This window comes from Macaca fascicularis, chromosome 6, assembly GCF_037993035.2.
Source record: "Macaca fascicularis isolate 582-1 chromosome 6, T2T-MFA8v1.1".
Lineage (NCBI taxonomy): Eukaryota > Metazoa > Chordata > Mammalia > Primates > Cercopithecidae > Macaca > Macaca fascicularis.
In genome coordinates this window covers 21,921,945-21,939,929 of record NC_088380.1, presented here as the reverse complement: position 1 = coordinate 21,939,929, position 17,985 = coordinate 21,921,945, and the positions used below count along the sequence as shown (strand labels likewise).

At 32.4% G+C, this 17,985-nt stretch overlaps 1 pseudogene; it reads right to left on the bottom strand.

The window, feature by feature from the left end:
• Positions 1-14,285: 14,285 nt before the first annotated feature.
• On the bottom strand, positions 14,286-16,270 carry LOC102133813 (ras-related protein Rap-1b-like; annotated as a pseudogene).
• Positions 16,271-17,985: the final 1,715 nt, after the last annotated feature.

The window sequence follows — 17,985 nt, the reverse complement described above, 5'->3', positions numbered from 1 at the left end:
ATATTTATTTAAATAAATGATCCACAGAATATGCTACTTTCGATTTATAGTTTTCTTCTCCTTCACAGCTGTGGACTGGGAAAATATTTCTTATTATTTCTGCTGCAGAGCAGCAAAAAACTATGAGCCAGAAGGAAGACCACTGCAACAAGCAAAATCTCTGAGTAATCATAAAATGAAGAACTATTTCCTGTTGGGATTCATTGTGAAGAATTTGATTTTAAATTCTTGGTGTTGGCATTTTATTTTTAAAATTTCGCTTCCTTGCCTATTCTGAAATTGTCAAAAATTCAGAAAAACAAACATGATTATTTGCTTGCTGATCAGTGGCGACCTAATGATTTTTAGGCTGTGAGACTACAGTAATAAATAAATAAATAAATAAATAAATAAATAAAAGTTGATACTACCTTCTATCGAGGGAAATTGAACATTTTTCTCATAATCCTAAATCACCAGATCAAGGGATATATGTAATAGTTGAGTGTTGACATTTTATTAATTTTTATAGTTAATTAGCTGTGAAGTTGAAACAAATGGGTCAATGCAATATCCCATAAAGTATTTTAAAAACACAAAAAAGGAAATATCACTAAAATTTAAACATTAAAAAAAAAAACAAAAAACCCTGAACTATAGGAGAGGAAGTTTCCTCTAAATGCCCAAGTTGAAGGCACAGTAAGAAGCAATGTTTTACAGGAACATGATTTTTCAAGTATTTTGAATTTTCAAACTCACCACATTAACTGAGTGAAATGAAAAAAATATATAAACTTCGTCTGGGGCAGAAAAATCATTTGGCAATTTTCAAGATAGAATTATAATAAAAATATCTCACCCCAATAGAATACAAAGAAGCATCCTTAAGCAAATAGAAGGCATCTACGGAAATATCACGCTGAAGTTTGAACTAATAAATTAATCATTTAAGATCCAGAACAAGATAAAGTGTCCTCTTTCACTATTGTTCTCTCTACCGTATGGGAGGAATTAACCAGTGAGACAAATCAAAGAAATAAGTGAAACATACATCGTTAAGAAATGAAAAATACAATTCTAAATTTTTAAACAACTCCATTACCTATACATAAAATTCTAGTGACTGTAAAAGTCAACTGCTAGAATAAACTAGTAATTTTAGCACATCATAGAAAGAATTAAGTCAACCCATTAACTTTCTATATATTTCCAATGAGTAATTAATGATAAAAATCAAATTCATGTAAAATACTAATAAAAATAAAATATGTGGATATGATTTTAACAAATTACATGCACGATCTCTCTAAATGGGAAACTAGCAAAACTGTTGGGAGATGTATGAAAGTTCTAAATAAATGGAGTCACATTCAATAATTGATGGTTTTGATGTGTGTCCCTGCCCAAATCTGATACAATGTAATCTCCAAGGTTAGATGTAAGGACTGGTAGGAGGTGATTGGATCATGGGGTGGATTTCTCATGATGGTTTAGCATCATCGCTCTTGGTATTGTTCTTACAATAGTGAGTGAGTGAGTTCTCATGAGATCTGGTCATTTAAAAGTGTGTAGCACCTTCCCCTTTCACTTTCTTGCTGTTCTGGCCCTGTGACATGCCTGCCCCCCTTTGCTTTCTGCCATGATCGTAAGTTTCTTGAGTCCTCCCAAAAGCTAAGTAGATGCCAGCATCATCCTTCCTGTATAGCCTGCAGAACCGTAGGCCAATTAAACCTCTTTTCTTAATAAATTATTGAGTCTTCTGTATTTCTCTATAGCAATGCCAGAACACACTAATACAATAATCATGGCTTGAAATTTCAGTGAATTTTAGTGTGTGTAAAAGATTTTGGTTTTTCCAAATTAATCATTCTAGAAACCCTCACCGTAATCACAAAAGATATGTTTATATAAATTGACACACTAATTTAAAAATGTACATTACATCTATAGAGCAAAAAACAAATGATAAAAGGCTGAAAAAAAAAGTTGGAATACTCACACTTCCTAACACCATGGAATAATTTAAAGCTATAGTCATCAAGAGAATGTGTTATTAGTATATATATAAACATAGTATATATATAAACAAATAGAGTAATGGAATGGTGTTCCCAAATAGATCCAGGCTTATATGAATAATATAATATCAAAGATACTGCAGTTATTCAAAGGAGAAAGATACTTTTATTTAACAAAGTGTACAGAACTACGAGATAAATGTGAAGAAAACAAACCTCAAGTCCTTCCTCACAACAAAAGCATGAATGAGTTCAAAATTAAATGAGTCCAAAATACATTATGAATCAATATGTAAAAGTGAAAGCATAGGCTTTAAATATAAAGTACAGAAAATGTCTTAGTAAACTACATGAGAGCATTTCTCTTTTTATCCAAACTATGTGAAGAAATTTGTTTTTATTCAGAAAGCAATAATTATATAATAATAAACTATAGAAATGTATATATTTATACTTTAATGTTTATTTTTAATTACATAATTATATATATTATTTATTATGAATAAAAGCAATAATAAATAAATATATTGTACAACGTAGAAACAAGAGATAACAATAAAAACTAACAGATGCTACACAAAAATGACATAATAGCAAATAAGCAAATGAAAAATTTCTTTATATCCTTAGTAATGAAAAATAAAATGAGATAATTATACACATCTACTAGAAAAGCTACTATTTTAAAAATTGTGTTACCAATATTCAGCATAGATGTCAATAAACCAGAATCTAGAGTTTTTATACATTGATGGTGGAAGTGTAACACAGTACAGCTACTTTGGATAACTAAATCTACTTTACATGTACCAATTCTATCCCTAGGCATTTATCCTAGGGGGGAGAAAAGCATATGTCTATACAAAGGCTTGCACAAGTACCTTTATTCATTACTGTCAAAAACAGAAACCACACAATTGTCCGTCAAGAGCGGCATTCTCAAGTTCAGCACTATTAGCTGTTGAAGTGGTTTAATTCTTTGTTGTGGGGAGCTATCCTTTGTGGAACCCTGGCCTGTGCCCACTCTATCCCCTCCTCCACAAACCTCTAATAACCAAAAATGTCCCCAAACATTGGAAATGTCCCCTGGCAGGTAAAATGTCCCTGATTTGAGAACCTCTGGTCAAGAGTTTAGTAAATAAATTATAGTGGTATGTCTATGAAATGAAATAATATGTAACAATAAAAAATAATGTGCTACTTAAACATGCAACAAATTCTTGAATCTCAAAAATATTATGCTTAAGGAAAAAAGACAAAAAGAATTCATACTCTATGATTCCACTGATATATAATTGCAGAAAATAAAAACTAGTGTATGGTAATAAAACCAGATTAATATTGAATTGATGATGTGCTGAAAGTCGAAAGAAGAGGCATGAGATCTCTTTATAGAGTGATAGTTTTACAAGTATATACATACGTTAATGTTTAAAAATTTCACACCTCAAAAATGTGCAGTATACCAGATGTTAATTATATCTCATAAAGCTATTAAAATTTAATCTCAAAATTTTAGCTTTATTGCATTTTAGGGCATTATCCAATTTTGAATCTAATCCAGTTATCATTGCTTAATGCAGTATTATGAAAATAATACCTATAAAGATCCAGTTCCTCAAACACCCTTGGAACAAATTTTGTCATCTATATTAGTTACCTTGGGCTGCTATAATAAAATACCACAAGCTGGTGTCTTTAAGCAACAGAAATTTCTTCTCTCACAGTTGCGGAGGTCAAAAGTCTGAAAACAAGGTGTCTGCAGGACCAACCTTTCCTCTGGATGCTCTAGGTGAGAATCTTTTCCATGCCTTTCTCTTAGCTTCTGATGTTGCCATCAGAACTTCAGATGGTGTTCCTTGGCATCTATTAATATTAATACATCAATCCTTTTCAGTCTCAGCTTCTGTCTTCACATGGCCCGCTCCACGTCCTATCTGTTTCTCTTCCCTCTTCTTATAAAGATAAGCCATGTTATTGTAAGCCCCATCTAAAGACATCATTTTAGCTTGATTACATCTGCAAAGACTTTGTGTCCAAATAAGGTCTCATTTACCTTATGTGTATAACTAGGGGTTAGGGCTTGAACATATGGGTTCGGGTAGGGGAGCACAATTCAGGCCATGACATTCATTGTTTCAGTCATTCATGAGTTAAGGGTGCTTTGATATTATTACGTTTGAATGAGAGTGGTTTGTAAAATTGCACTTTCTCATGTAGTTCGTTCCACCCTGATGCTTAAAGGGAGTCGCCTGCCTCAGCCAATTAAACTATGTTGTCTCTGCAGTGCGTTTTATCACAAGAACATGACTTTTAAGCACAAGAACACCTTGTATTCCACCACTAAAAACAAAGAAATGGAATCTATCTTCACTGCTTCCCTATTTCTCTCCATCTTTCCTGACTTGGTATTTTGTTGTTGCTGTTGTTTCCGGTTATCGGTCAATTTTTGTTTCTAGTCTTATTTTGCTGAGAATTCTTATAAATCAGTGCTGGATTTTGTCAAATTATTTTTCTGCATCTCTGCATATGATCATTTTATGTTTTTAGTCCTTCAATAATTTGGTGAATGGCAAGGATTAAGTTTTAAATAATGAATATCCTTACATTTAAGATAATATTTTTCACTATTAATGTTATCTCTGAAATGAAAGCTAAAACTAGTTAATGGACATAAGAGGTGCATGATTTTTAAAATTGTATAAAAATAGATATAAAAATACAAAGAAATAAAAATAATTTTAAAACAATGTAAAAATGTAAACGTCAAATCGATAGAGCATTAAATGAAGCTTATATTAAATATAATCTTTAGAAACTCTCTTGCAGTGTAGAAAAAAATAGAACTGAAAACAAAGCAGAAGAAATCACAGATATGAAATTAAAGAAGATGGAATTAAACACCTGAGTTCCCACATCTAAAGTGAAAATCTAAGAATTTAAATATTCAAATACAGACTAAAATACAATATAAAAGAAAATTTCCTGAGCTAATTTTTAAAATACTGCTTAATTTGTAGATCAAAATGCAGACTAATTTTCTGACTATATTACTACAAAAACCTACTACAAATATTTTATAATATTTTAACTAAAATTATAAGAAACACATTTGCAATAAACACATAATGTTAATATTTTCATTTCTGAAGTATAAAATGTCTGGATAGACGAGTTTGTTTCTTTAGTTTTATATGTGAAGACAGGAAAAATTCTGTTTTGTTTTGAAAAATATTTTGAACTAAAAATGTTGTATTCCACATTTTTGTTAGGAATGGATATCTTTAAAATGTGAAATGTTTCCAATTGAAGAAAAATAGTGAAAATAAACTTAATCTGAATAAGTTTAATCAAAATTATATGCTGAAAACATAAAATAGTTATGTGTACTATCAGTGACTACTAACCCAACAATATAAAATTAAGTAAAAATATTACCATATTAAATACAAATTAAAATTACTTATAAAGGTTAAGATCTATGATTAAAGTATTAAAACAAAATGAGACTATTCACAAATTTAAAAGTAAATTTGTGAATGACATATTTTTTGAAATAAATTCTTTGGCATATTTTGTATTTTTTATTATAAATGAAAATTATTTATTTGAAATATTTCAAGAAAAAAATATTTACAGCTCTATTTTACTGAGAAAGTAATTACAAAACAAAAGCAAGGAGTTTTTGTAATTACAAAAGAATATATTAATAATATTATTTAAAAGAACAAAACCAGAAAAACTTTATATTATTTCTAACAATAAATGCAAACCATCTAATTTTCTGAAAAGGGGTGGAAATCAATATTTAACAAGGGAAGATATTATTCTTAAACTTCAATATGTACATTGCCTAAAAATAAAAACATAGTTGAAGATATATTGTGAAAAACAAAAAACGAAGAACTGATAACGTGCAAAGCAAACTCATAACGTATTGTACTAATTATAAATCAGTGTATTCACAAAACCTGAGTCCTCAATTATTATTGGCTGTTATTGGCATATTAATGATAGAATATTAAATATAGAATAAAGCAATTCAAAATAAAAAAGAGAAAGTAATAAACATGAATAGAAACAAAATGCAGCCGTTCAATATTAAAAGCCTTTCTAAATTGCTTGTGTTTTTCTGTTTCGCTACGCAGTGTAGGGTCAGGTGTCTAGATTTTAGCTGCAGATAAACACAAATATTGTTTTCCAGATCTCAGAGTGATCAGTTACATAAAAATAGGCCGTAAACCATATATTTCATTCTTATGGTTGACAAACCTCTAATTCACCTGAAAATATTAAAAAGAAAGAAGACAGAAGTGACAGTGGTTGGAAGTCAAGGATAAGATGAAGTTGGCAAAAATAAACTTTCTTCTTTTGGGCAGCAATGCATAATAATAATAAAAAACTAAACTAAATTCAGTTCATTTCCATAAACTAGGACTTATTTAGAAACTTTAAGAAAGTCTTTGAAGAATTTCAATTAAGGAGTAAATAGGGGCCAATTTATTTCATAGTGTGGACTCTCAAGACAATATACAGCAGTGGTTCTCAAAGTTAAACAGTATATGAGTGACCTGGAAATGTTATGAAGATGCAGATTTAATAGGACTGGGGAGGAGTCTGAGATTCTCAATTTCTAATGAATTAAATTACAAAGAAGAGGAGAAAATAAGGTTATTACTTACTTCATATACATTCACAAACACAGGGTAATTGAATAATTGTTTAAAGTATTGCTCTGATAAGAATTAAATTACATATTTCATAGGAAACATTTTCTTACATTCAGATTTAATCTATTATTAGAATAATAATAGACTCTTAACTTTATATAACTCTATATTCCAAACAGCTAGAAACTTTTGGATAGCAATTGTTCACCATTTAATAACATTTTTTCCAAGCTATCTAACGCACCCAAGGACAAAATAGCTGCCTTCCAGTGATTTCCAATTTATTCAATTTTCAGGCAATTTGTCTGCCCATACAATGACAGATTATAGTTACATTCTTGCCAGTCTCCGAACAGCTAAGTCAATTGTTTTCAATCTTTTTTCTTCAGCAATTCCATCTCTTAAAGTACTTCAGAGTAGTTCCTGAAGGGATTCCTCTTTAGTTAAATAGCTATACAGCTCTCCCATCATCCAAAGTAATCAGTGGAGAGATAGCAATATTTTTCTTTACATTAGGTCAAATTCCATTGCTTCCTTCATCTTGTAATCTGATCAGAAACACCACTATAGATCCAATAATTGAGTTTAGAGTTTCAGAGTATTTGGGGAAACAGAACGTCTATATCTATTTTGTAAAAATTATTGCATATTACTGAAATAGCTAGTCAAACACTGCAGTCTGCTTAAAGTATCAAAATAGAAATGTTGAATGCTGTGTCTGCACAGAGTTAACTTAAGCAAAGAATCTGCCAGGCTCTTAAGTCTATTAATGCAAATTCCCGAATACAGTTGACTCCCACTATGGGTGGATTTAACCAACCATGAATCAAACATATTTGTTAAAAGAAATACCAAAAGTAATTTTTAAAAAGAAATCCAACAATAAAACAATGCAAATTAAAAACAATACAGTATAACAATTATGGGTATAGCGTTTACATTGTATTCAGTATTCTTAATATAAGTAATCTAGAGATGGTATAAAGTTTACAGGAGGATGTGTATAAGTTATATGCAAATACTAGGCCATTTTATATAAGAAACTTGAGCATCTCTGGCTTTTGGTATGAAGGGATGATGATGGTAGGATTGGTGGTGGTCCTGGAATAAATACCCAGCAGGTACCAAGGGGGACTGTAGACCCCAAAGCTGTTTAGGAATGAGTCACAGCAGCAGGATTGAGGTAGGAATGATCCCACAGAAAACACCAACCACCTGTTGATTTTTGAATCTGCTCCTCTCGGGCTTGCCTTCAAATGCTATAACCTGGAGATTCAACTCATTTTCATGCTGCTAAGTAGGAATAGGTGATTCAACTCCCCAAGAAAGTGACAGACGTCCCTTAAATATAGATTTACATTAAAGTTACATGGTGTCAAATGCTAGTCATTTTCTTTTTGCTCGATGGTATCGGCTCAGAAAAACCTTTTTATCATACTTCTAATTCATTTACCAGATTTGTAGAATCATCAAATTGTCTATCAATGTGTTTTTCAAATATTTTGTGAAGTGGCTAGGGTGACAACCTGTTCGAACATACGTTCGTATTTAAATACAAATGTATTTTGGTTTAGTGATTACTCAAGGTCACTGAGGAATCCACAAGGTTAAACTCTTGACTCTGGAACCATTGTTATATAGAGATATATAGATATCTGCTTTAATATTATAGGCTTAGCAAAATATTTAATAAATAAGGTCTTAGTAAAACAACACACATGTATTTATCCACTTATTTAATTTTGTTATTTTATGTCTTCTGAACATAAATTCCTGAGGACAAGGGCCTTTTTTCACAATTCATTTTTGGATTCCAACACCTAGCCAGGTCTTTGCAAAGAGCACTGAATTTGAAATAAATTTCTCAGTTAGTGATTTGAATCATATAAAATATTTAGTAAATTTGAAAACTTAGTAACTGTGTAAAGTGATTAAAACAAACATACGAGACAGTAATAATCCCCTGCCCTTTGTCTTCTTCCTTTATATCCATTTAATTCCTATTCTTGTCTACCTCCCCTGTCCCACACAGGAAATGTGGTTAGCCCATGGACTGCAAAGATAGTTCTCATACAATATTGTTCTGATGGATAATGAGACTCTTTGAAAGTGGAACATAAACAGATAAAACAAAAACAAACAGAAAATAACCCAGAAACCTAAACTCAGAATCAGTTAAAGCAGAAAATATCTGTCCAATCCAAACCAGGGATACTCAACTTCCTCTTCTGTAAGAAGCCCGATCCTACTTCAGTCTGGAACCACGTGGTCTTCAGATTTTCCTGGTGCTCACCAGCTAAAGAAATCCTTTACGACCTTTATTCAGTCAAGTAAATTGTTTCCTTTTGGCAACTTGCATGTTATTTTTTAGGATTTCATTTATTTATTTTTTTACATTCAAAGTCATATTTTCTTCCTTTTATTCACTTTGCAGGTCTTTCTCACTTTAATTTTTTTTTTTGCCTTGTTTTGCATTTGTTTACTTTAACTTTTTTTTTTTTTTTAACTTATCTCTCTTATTTTGGAAATTATTCACATTATCAGTTTTCTTTTGCTAGGCAATTTTGATATTCTAATAACCATTATTAACATAAAATATAAAGTTTATTAACACCAAGCCCAAACAATACAAAGTCTTAGGGCTCTTTAATTGCAATTATTTAATATTTGCTACTAAATTGTTCATTATTTATATTTACATTGTTTTTCTTATTCCCACAAATCACATATTATTGATGTGTATGTTAAATAAAATTGTGATTGCTTATATATTTTTTTCACATCGTTTCTCCTTCTCATATTTTGGAATTACTTCCAGTTAATTATCCTTTATTCTATAGTATATACTTTAGAAGTTACTACTCGTGCTAGTAAACCCTCAGTTTTTGGATTGCCTGAAAATGTCTCTATTTTGATGTATTCTTGAATTCTAAATCTAACTGACATAAAATTCTAGATTTGCCATTATCATTTCTTAACCCTTTAAAGATACTCCACAATTTTATGACTTTCGATATTTTTGTTGGTAAAAATGGTGATTGTTAATTGGCTTACATATTCTATTTTGGATATTTCATTGTTTCCTTATAATTTGTTTATTTTTATAATTTGTTTATTCATCTTTACAATGAATACATATAAAATATCAATGGCATGAGGAGAATTAGAATAGAAATAAATACAAGGATAATACTTATATTTCCTTCATGACAACTTAAAAATATTAGTGCAGGTGAGTACATAAAATTTAGGGATTTGAATTTTTACCTAATACAATTTTGGTCATAACATCACTAAAGGATTGTAAACATCTGCTGGAAAACCCATGGGGAAAAAATACAAATGGAACTGGTGTCATAGAAACACATTTTTTAATGGGAATCTCAAGTGGTGAAATATACATTGGAACCACTACAAAATTTAGGTCTATGAAAATACTTCCCCAAATACAGTTTTCTTGTTGGGTAGGAGGTTTTACTGTGATATATTATTTCTGACAGCCTCCTTTTTTTTTTTTTTTTTTTTTTCCTTTGGCAAACAAGTAGAATTAAGTGAATTAACTATCATATCTAACCTATAAGTACAAATTACTTTCCCTTGAATTTACGTAACTGATATTGCATATCCTTATATGTGTTTGAATCTGAGATTAACTCAGAGGAAAAAAAGGTGAAATTTTGTTTCCCTTGTGACACTTTTATTTCCTTTTTAAGTTTTTAAAAAATTTTTTAAAATATTTTTGTCTTCTTTTGAGAAGTGTCTGTTCATATACTTAACCCACTTTTTGAGGAAGACATTTATGCAGCCAACGGACATGAAAAAATGCTCATCATCACTGACCATCAGAGAAATGCAAATCAAAACCACAATGAGATACCATCTCACACCAGTTAGAATGGCGATCATTAAAAAGTCAGGAAACAACAGGTGCTGGAGAGGATGTGGAGAAATAGGAACACTTTTACACTGTTGGTGGGACTGTAAACTAGTTCAACCATTGTGGAAGACAGTGTGGCGATTCCTCAAGGATCTAGAACTAGAAATACCATTTGACCCAGCTATCCTATTACTGGGTATATACCCAAAGGATTATAAATCATGCTGCTATAAAGACACATGCACATATATGTTTATTGTGGCACTATTCACAATAGCAAAGACTTGGAACCAACCAAATGTCCATCACTGATAGACTGGATTAAGAAAACATGGCACATATACACCATGGAATACTATGCAGCCATAAAAAAAGATGAGTTCATGTCCTTTGTTGGGACATGGATGAAACTGGAAACCATCATTCTGAGCAAACTATCGCAAGGACAGAACACCAAACACTGCATGTTATCACTTATAGGTGGGAATTGAACAATGAGAACACTTGGACACAGGGTGAAGAACATCACACACTGAGGCCTGTTGTGGGGAAGGAGGAGGGGGAAGGGATAACATTAGGAGATATACTTAAAGTAAATGATGAGTTAATGAATGCAGCACACCAATATGGCACAAGTATACATATGTAACAAACCTGCACGTTGTGCACATGTACCCTAGAACTTAAAGTATAATAAAAAAAAGAAAAAAATTATTTTTGCCTTTCATAAGTATCTATTGAGTTACTGTTAGGTGTTGGGAACACAAGACCTAAAACTCCTGACAAATATATTCTATTTAGAAAGTCAATTTGTACATTAATAAAGGCATATATAATACCAGACAAGATGGTAATGCTAACCAGTTTGAGTTTGAGGCATAGCACTCAGAAGGTAAATGCCCCTGGAAAAAGAATGTAGTTGGAAAAAATATTCTGAGGTAAAATTATGCAATATTGGTATGAATAATTATAGTGACACACATTTTGTCACATTTTTGTGCTATGCCATTAGTAGAAAAAGAGTCATAGTTGAAAAAATATTGCAGTCACAAGATGTCAATGGAAATTAAGGCAAGGATATTTTTTGGTCAATTTTCTTGAAAATATTGGCTTTTCAACAGTGCAGTTTATTGAAAATGTAGTCCCAGTTCTTAGCAATTATTTATATACTGATGGACTTATATCCAGGGTCTTCTTGATTTAAAAAAACAAGTCAAAAAATGATTTTATACATTTAAAATATTTTAAAATTGTGATACATACAATTCTTGCACACTCTCTGTCATTATTTTTCCAATGTTTTGTCTGTCTTTTCTTTTCTTGCCTTTTCTTCCCTGTCCTTTCCCTTTCTTTTCTTTTATTTTTGTTTTCTTTGTCTGGTCTTGCTTTGAGTTTCTTTTCTTTCTTTCTTTCCTCAGGCACATTCTTAATCCAAATGAATTCATTGGAGGTGATATTTTTATGCATAATATACACAGCAAATTTCTAGGGCATCTCATTTTTTACAAATCTTTGTAAGAAAAGGCTATCTATTAACCCAATGACATTGTTACAATGTTTTCTAAATTTCAATGATTCTCAGTTTCTTGCAGCTATTACATTACAAAGTATACCTCGTAAAAATTTAGTCAGTCACAGGGTTGATGTCGTTGATTGCTCACTTGCTCAAGCCAGAAGCTTAGAATACATGCTTGGTTCTTCACTTTCCTATGGGTTTATGTCAAATCAATTTCAAATCTATTAATATTATCCTCTAAATAACATACAGCATGACTACTTTTCTCTCTCTCTCTCTCTCTCTCTCTCTCTCTGGTACTGTCACATTAATTCAAAAGAAAAAGACTGATGATTCCTAACATCCTGGCTTCAGTAATTGGGAATGATGACATCATTACTGGAATGAGAAAACTTGGCGATAGTAACCAGTATCTGAGGAAAATCAGTCTCCAGAAATATTCTCCCAACTTCCATTTCCCATAACCCTTATTCATTTATTTCCCAGCAGATTCTACTGTAGTGGAAATTTGGCCAGATTTCTTCTCTTTTTAAAATTATTAAATTGATCTCCATGTGACATAGAATACAATCAAACTCTTTATCTCAACCTACAAGGCCGTGTGTAATTTGTCTATTTTTATCTTTTAATTTTCTCAAATCACTAGCTCATTATGGCAAGAAAAACTGCTCTTAATTCCTCAAAATGTTCCAGGCTTACGCAGATTCAGGAATGGTGCATACGCTTTCGAAGTCTTTTCTCCATCTTCTTTTTAGTAACCTCTTCTTATAATTCAAGGTTCTGTTTAAATGACACTCTCTCACAGAAGTCTTCCCTATTCTACATGGATCCTCACTACTTATTTTCTGAGGCTCTTTTTGTTGTTGCTTTCCTGTGAAACACTTTTCACAACTGGAAATAATTTTATTGATGTGTGTGTTTATTTTCTCATCTATGTTCAATACAGTGGAGCCATTTCTGCCTCCTCATAATTGTATGTTTGATGCCAACATAGTGACTAGTAGGGAGAAGAAATTCAATAAATATTTTCTAATGAATGGATAAATATTTTTAACAAATTAGTGGCTATATTTTTGACAGCATACCTTAGTTACAATCTACTCCAGATTGTATCCTTCTGAAACTATTATTTTAAATGCAGTTTGAAGTATTTCTGCTTTTATTATTTTTCTTGTAAGAAAGTATCTTCATAAATTACTCAACATATAGTTGTATAAAGATGACTTCCAGTTTTGTCTTAGAAAATTATGGAAAAAAATCTATCTTATACATCAAAATAAATAAATTTTAACTTACAATGTGAATTTTTTATGGTAATTTAAGAAACTTTTTAATGAGCTTCAACACAAGGAAAAATAATTAACTATCTCTTTTTATCTCTTTTGGATTTTAATGTTTTCTGCAATAAACACTTTCTCCAGATGTCCAATCTCCTATCCATTCTGTACAGTTTTCTTTTTCTATTTTGTTCAAACTCATCTGTACATAAACATACATTTTAGCTACATTTCAGGGAGATGGCCCTGTGTGTGGACAATATCATATTGTTGGACCACAGCCATGAATATGCTTCTGAGGATATTGCCAATTTCTTTTGCTAAGCATTACCTTGGTCTTAGTAATTTTTCTACTTATGCAGGATAAAAAGTGAAAATGCCAAGTCAACTGTACAATGAAAAGTGCTTAAGAAACAGACGTTTAGATATCTAAATGTTAACTTTATTAGAAATAGATTTTTAGTCGTAATAATTAGTGATCACAATCCATATGCATGCTAAAACTGAAGAACAGAAGTTAGGTAAAAGAGAAATCTGCATATCTACAACATTGTTTAAAAGTTGTAGAAGACAATTAACTTCTATTCATCCTTCTGATAATAGCTCAAATAAAACTTTCTCTGAGAAGCCTAACCTGAATCCCTTTGCTGAATTTAGTGACCCAGCTATTAGCTCTGCCTTTTCTTGATATAATCTTTGTAACAAGTTTTTAAAATGGATAATCTTGATAGAGTATAAATCAAATATATCTACATCTTTCTCCAATCGTTGCCTTCAACCAACAACTCAAAGGTTTCTTTATTTTAAGCTCTTTGGTATTAAATTCTAATCTGACCTAAAATCATTTGTTGGTGAAGACCGATTTGATCACCTTTGAACTACTGAGAGTTTTATTCTCCAAATACACTTAGGATATATAACAGAAATACATATATATATATATATATATGCATGCCAATCCAAATTTATTGAACTACTGATGCTAAGTTATACAAAATTGCACCACTTTAATTAAGGCTTTTAGTTTACATTTGGCCACCTCAAAGTAGTTGTAACATTAGGTTGGTCAATATAAATACTGTGGCTCCCTGTTGGATAGACACACAATCTTTACATCCAAACATTAATGCATACAAAGCAACAAGGCATTGTTAAATAAAACAGTAACAGTTACTGCAAATTAGGCCTTGTGACCAATTACATTTGATTAAAATTACTTCCCACATTCACATCCACAGTACTCGTCCACCATTTAACATCTCCACCAAAACGTTACACATGTGAAACGATCACTAACAGGTAAAAATACCAAACCTGTATATTTGGTATTGCAAATACACTTATGCATGAGCAAGCAAGGGATTCACAATGAGAATCTACAGCTGCAGAAGCCTGAAAATGATTTACGAAAATTGTTAAATCATTAAAAAATTGTTTGAAAATATACACTTCTTGTTGTACACCCCCACTGTACACATAACTATAAACATTGTTCCCTATGTAAACAAATAAAAAAGGAAACATATAATAAGAGATTTGAAAAGTCTGGACATTTCCTTCCCAACAGATATTAAAGGCAACGTCTTTAAGACATTATACTGAAAGGACTATCATATTTTAAAGACAAGATCACTGTCTCCCTAGGGTTTTTAAAAATTAAAAAAACTATATAGCTGTGTTAATCAAAGCGCTTATTTTGTACAATAATAATGACCTTGAATTTCTTTAAAAAATTACAATAAGCTACGAGTATCAAAGACACGAAGTTATCTGGAGTAGTCAATATAGGAGTTCTTTGGACTTTCTTTTATTATGCTAAAAATAGTGGTGCTTTTAGGATTTACATTATTGTACTCCCCAATACAAAGTATGGGGCATGTTAAAGTATACAGTACACCATTTTCATACATGCACAACATTGGTGGATGAAGAATGTCTCTTAGCAGTAATACTGGATGTAGCCTCTGGTTTTACCAGCTGCATACTCTAGGACTATTATATAAGTAAAAATCTCTCTTGTGATACTGGAAAGTGATTAGAATGTGCAAACTGATATAGTAGCTTTCATCCGCCTCTTAAAGGGTCCCACCACGGGAAAGTCCATTTAAGATGTTGATGGGTTTAACAAAGTTGGAATGCTGGCACTGTTGAATTGGGCAACAGTTTTTCAGACCTGGCTCAGAGCTACAATGCATTTAGTATATTAAAGCAGCTGACATGATGACTTTTTGCAAGTCTTCCCAGGCACTGGAGGTTTTCTGTTAATTTGCCGCACTAGGTCATAAAAAATCTCATTAACATTTCCTTTTGATTTTGCAGAAGATTGTAAGAATGCACAGTTGTTCCATTATCTTGCTAGATTTTGACCTTGTTCCTTCCCTACAACTCTTTCATCTTCCAAGTCACACTTATTACCAACAAGAATCATTGGAACATCATCAGTGTCTTTAACTCGAAGAATCTGTTCTCTCTCAGGTCTTATAAATCGTTAAATGTGGACTGTGCTGTGACGGAATAAACTAATGCAAATGCTTGTCCGTTTTTCATGTACAAATCCCTCATTGCTGTAAATTGTTCCCTTCCTGCAGTATCCAAGATTTCAAGCATACACTGTTGTGCATCTGCTTCAACTTGCTTTCTATAAGAATCTTCTATCGTAGGATCATATTTTTCTACACAAATTCCTTGAACAAATTGTACAGTCAAAGCAGACTTTCCAACGCCTCCTGAGGCAAGAACGACTAGCTTATACTCACGCATGATGCAAGCTTGTCAAAACCTAGTACCTCTCACGCTGTCACCGGGTCCCCGCAGCCAGCGTCGCCCCGCGCTCCCTCGGGGTCGCTACTCTCGGCGCCACTGCGGTCCTGCCGCTGCCGCCGCCGCTCCGGCTGGTTTACACGCCTGACTCTGGGCGAGGTTTGGCGATGTCCCAGAAATACGTATTTTATCATCAGTTCTATCCCAAACTCTATGAGTGTTTCTGAGTATATGATCTGTTATAAATTCCAGTCTCAGGAGTTTCAGGTAACAATTGTTGGGCTTGAACAGCGCATATATGTGAAAACATTATACTCTTTATTTTTAAATATAAAAAAATACATATTCATCTGATTTTGTTATTAAAGGTATGATCTCTTAAAAAGCCAGGTTTCTTTACATTCCATCAATTAAATTAGGAATAACTTCCATCAAGTGGTAAGCTGGTAGAGGCTGGGGACAATTTTTTATTCCTCAATGTCTCTGTGAACATTGTCCGGTATTTGGCACAAAGTAACTGTCTGCAATATGGCTAAGTTAACAAAAAGAATGAAGGAAAGAAGGAAGCAAGGAGGGAAGGAAGCAAAGAGGGAGGGAAGGAAAGAAGAAGGAAGCAAGGAGGGAAGGAAAGGGAGAAGGAGAGAAGGAAGGAAGGAAGGAAGGAAGGAAGGAAGGAAGGAAGGAAGAAAGGGAGGGAGGGAGGGAGGAAGGAAGAGAGGAAGGGAGGAAGGGAAGGAGGGAGGGAGGGAGGAATGGTAAACAGATTTGATTCAATTTAATACATGAACTTTAGAATATGACTATATAATATACATATTAATATTACATATGAATATTACATTCATATATTATATATTCACATTGTAAAAAAATTTAGACATTGTATATTATATATATAATATGTGTGTATGTACATTGCAGTATTATTGTATCTAGAAAAGAGAATTTGAAATATGTGAGTTTGCTAAGATCTCATATAAATATGTAATCTATTAAACACCAAAATATTTTCTTTTGAATAATTTTAAAATAATGTCCTGTACTAAGATCACAGGACAACTTAACAGGAGTCTTTATTGATTTTCCTTATTTTTATTATGAAGATTTTTCAGACATAATGAAAATTTAAAATAGTATTTCACACAAGATTAATATAATATCCACCTATATTTAGTAATTGCTAACATATTACCACGTATTACTCATTTCACTCTCTAAATATCTCTTTAGGTAGTAGAGTCATGGATATTTGAATATTTTGGCCCAAAACTTTTCAGCATGAAATTCCAATAAATTAGGGCACTCTCCCACAGTGCCAATGGGTAAGATTTATTTTTTACTGCTGGACTGAGACAGCTCTATAATTATCTCCCAGAACATCTGAAAGTCAGGTACTGATTCTTGGCCAAAATGAGGGCAAGATTAAATACAGGCTGTTTAAAGTTTGAAACTCCTGTGGCTAGTTTGAGTATTGATGGCTTACACCTGGTATAACCAGGCATGCAGCCTAACAAAAGGTTCACCTGGAAATTTGGGAGACTTTCCTTCTAAGTCAAAATTCCTTGCAAAATCTTGATGGATTGTATTCCAGAGACGAATATCCAAACACACACACACACACACACACACACACACACACACACACACACACACACACACACACACACACACACACACACACACACACACACACACACACACACACACACCCTTGCAACCACACACACACACACACACACACACACACACACACACACACACACACACACACACACACACACACACACACACACACACCCTTGCAACCTTGGATAGAAGCACCTGAAATGTTTGCCGGAGCCTCTGGTGCTTGCCTGCCCTTGCTTTCTTTTACTCCGTCAGCCTCTGC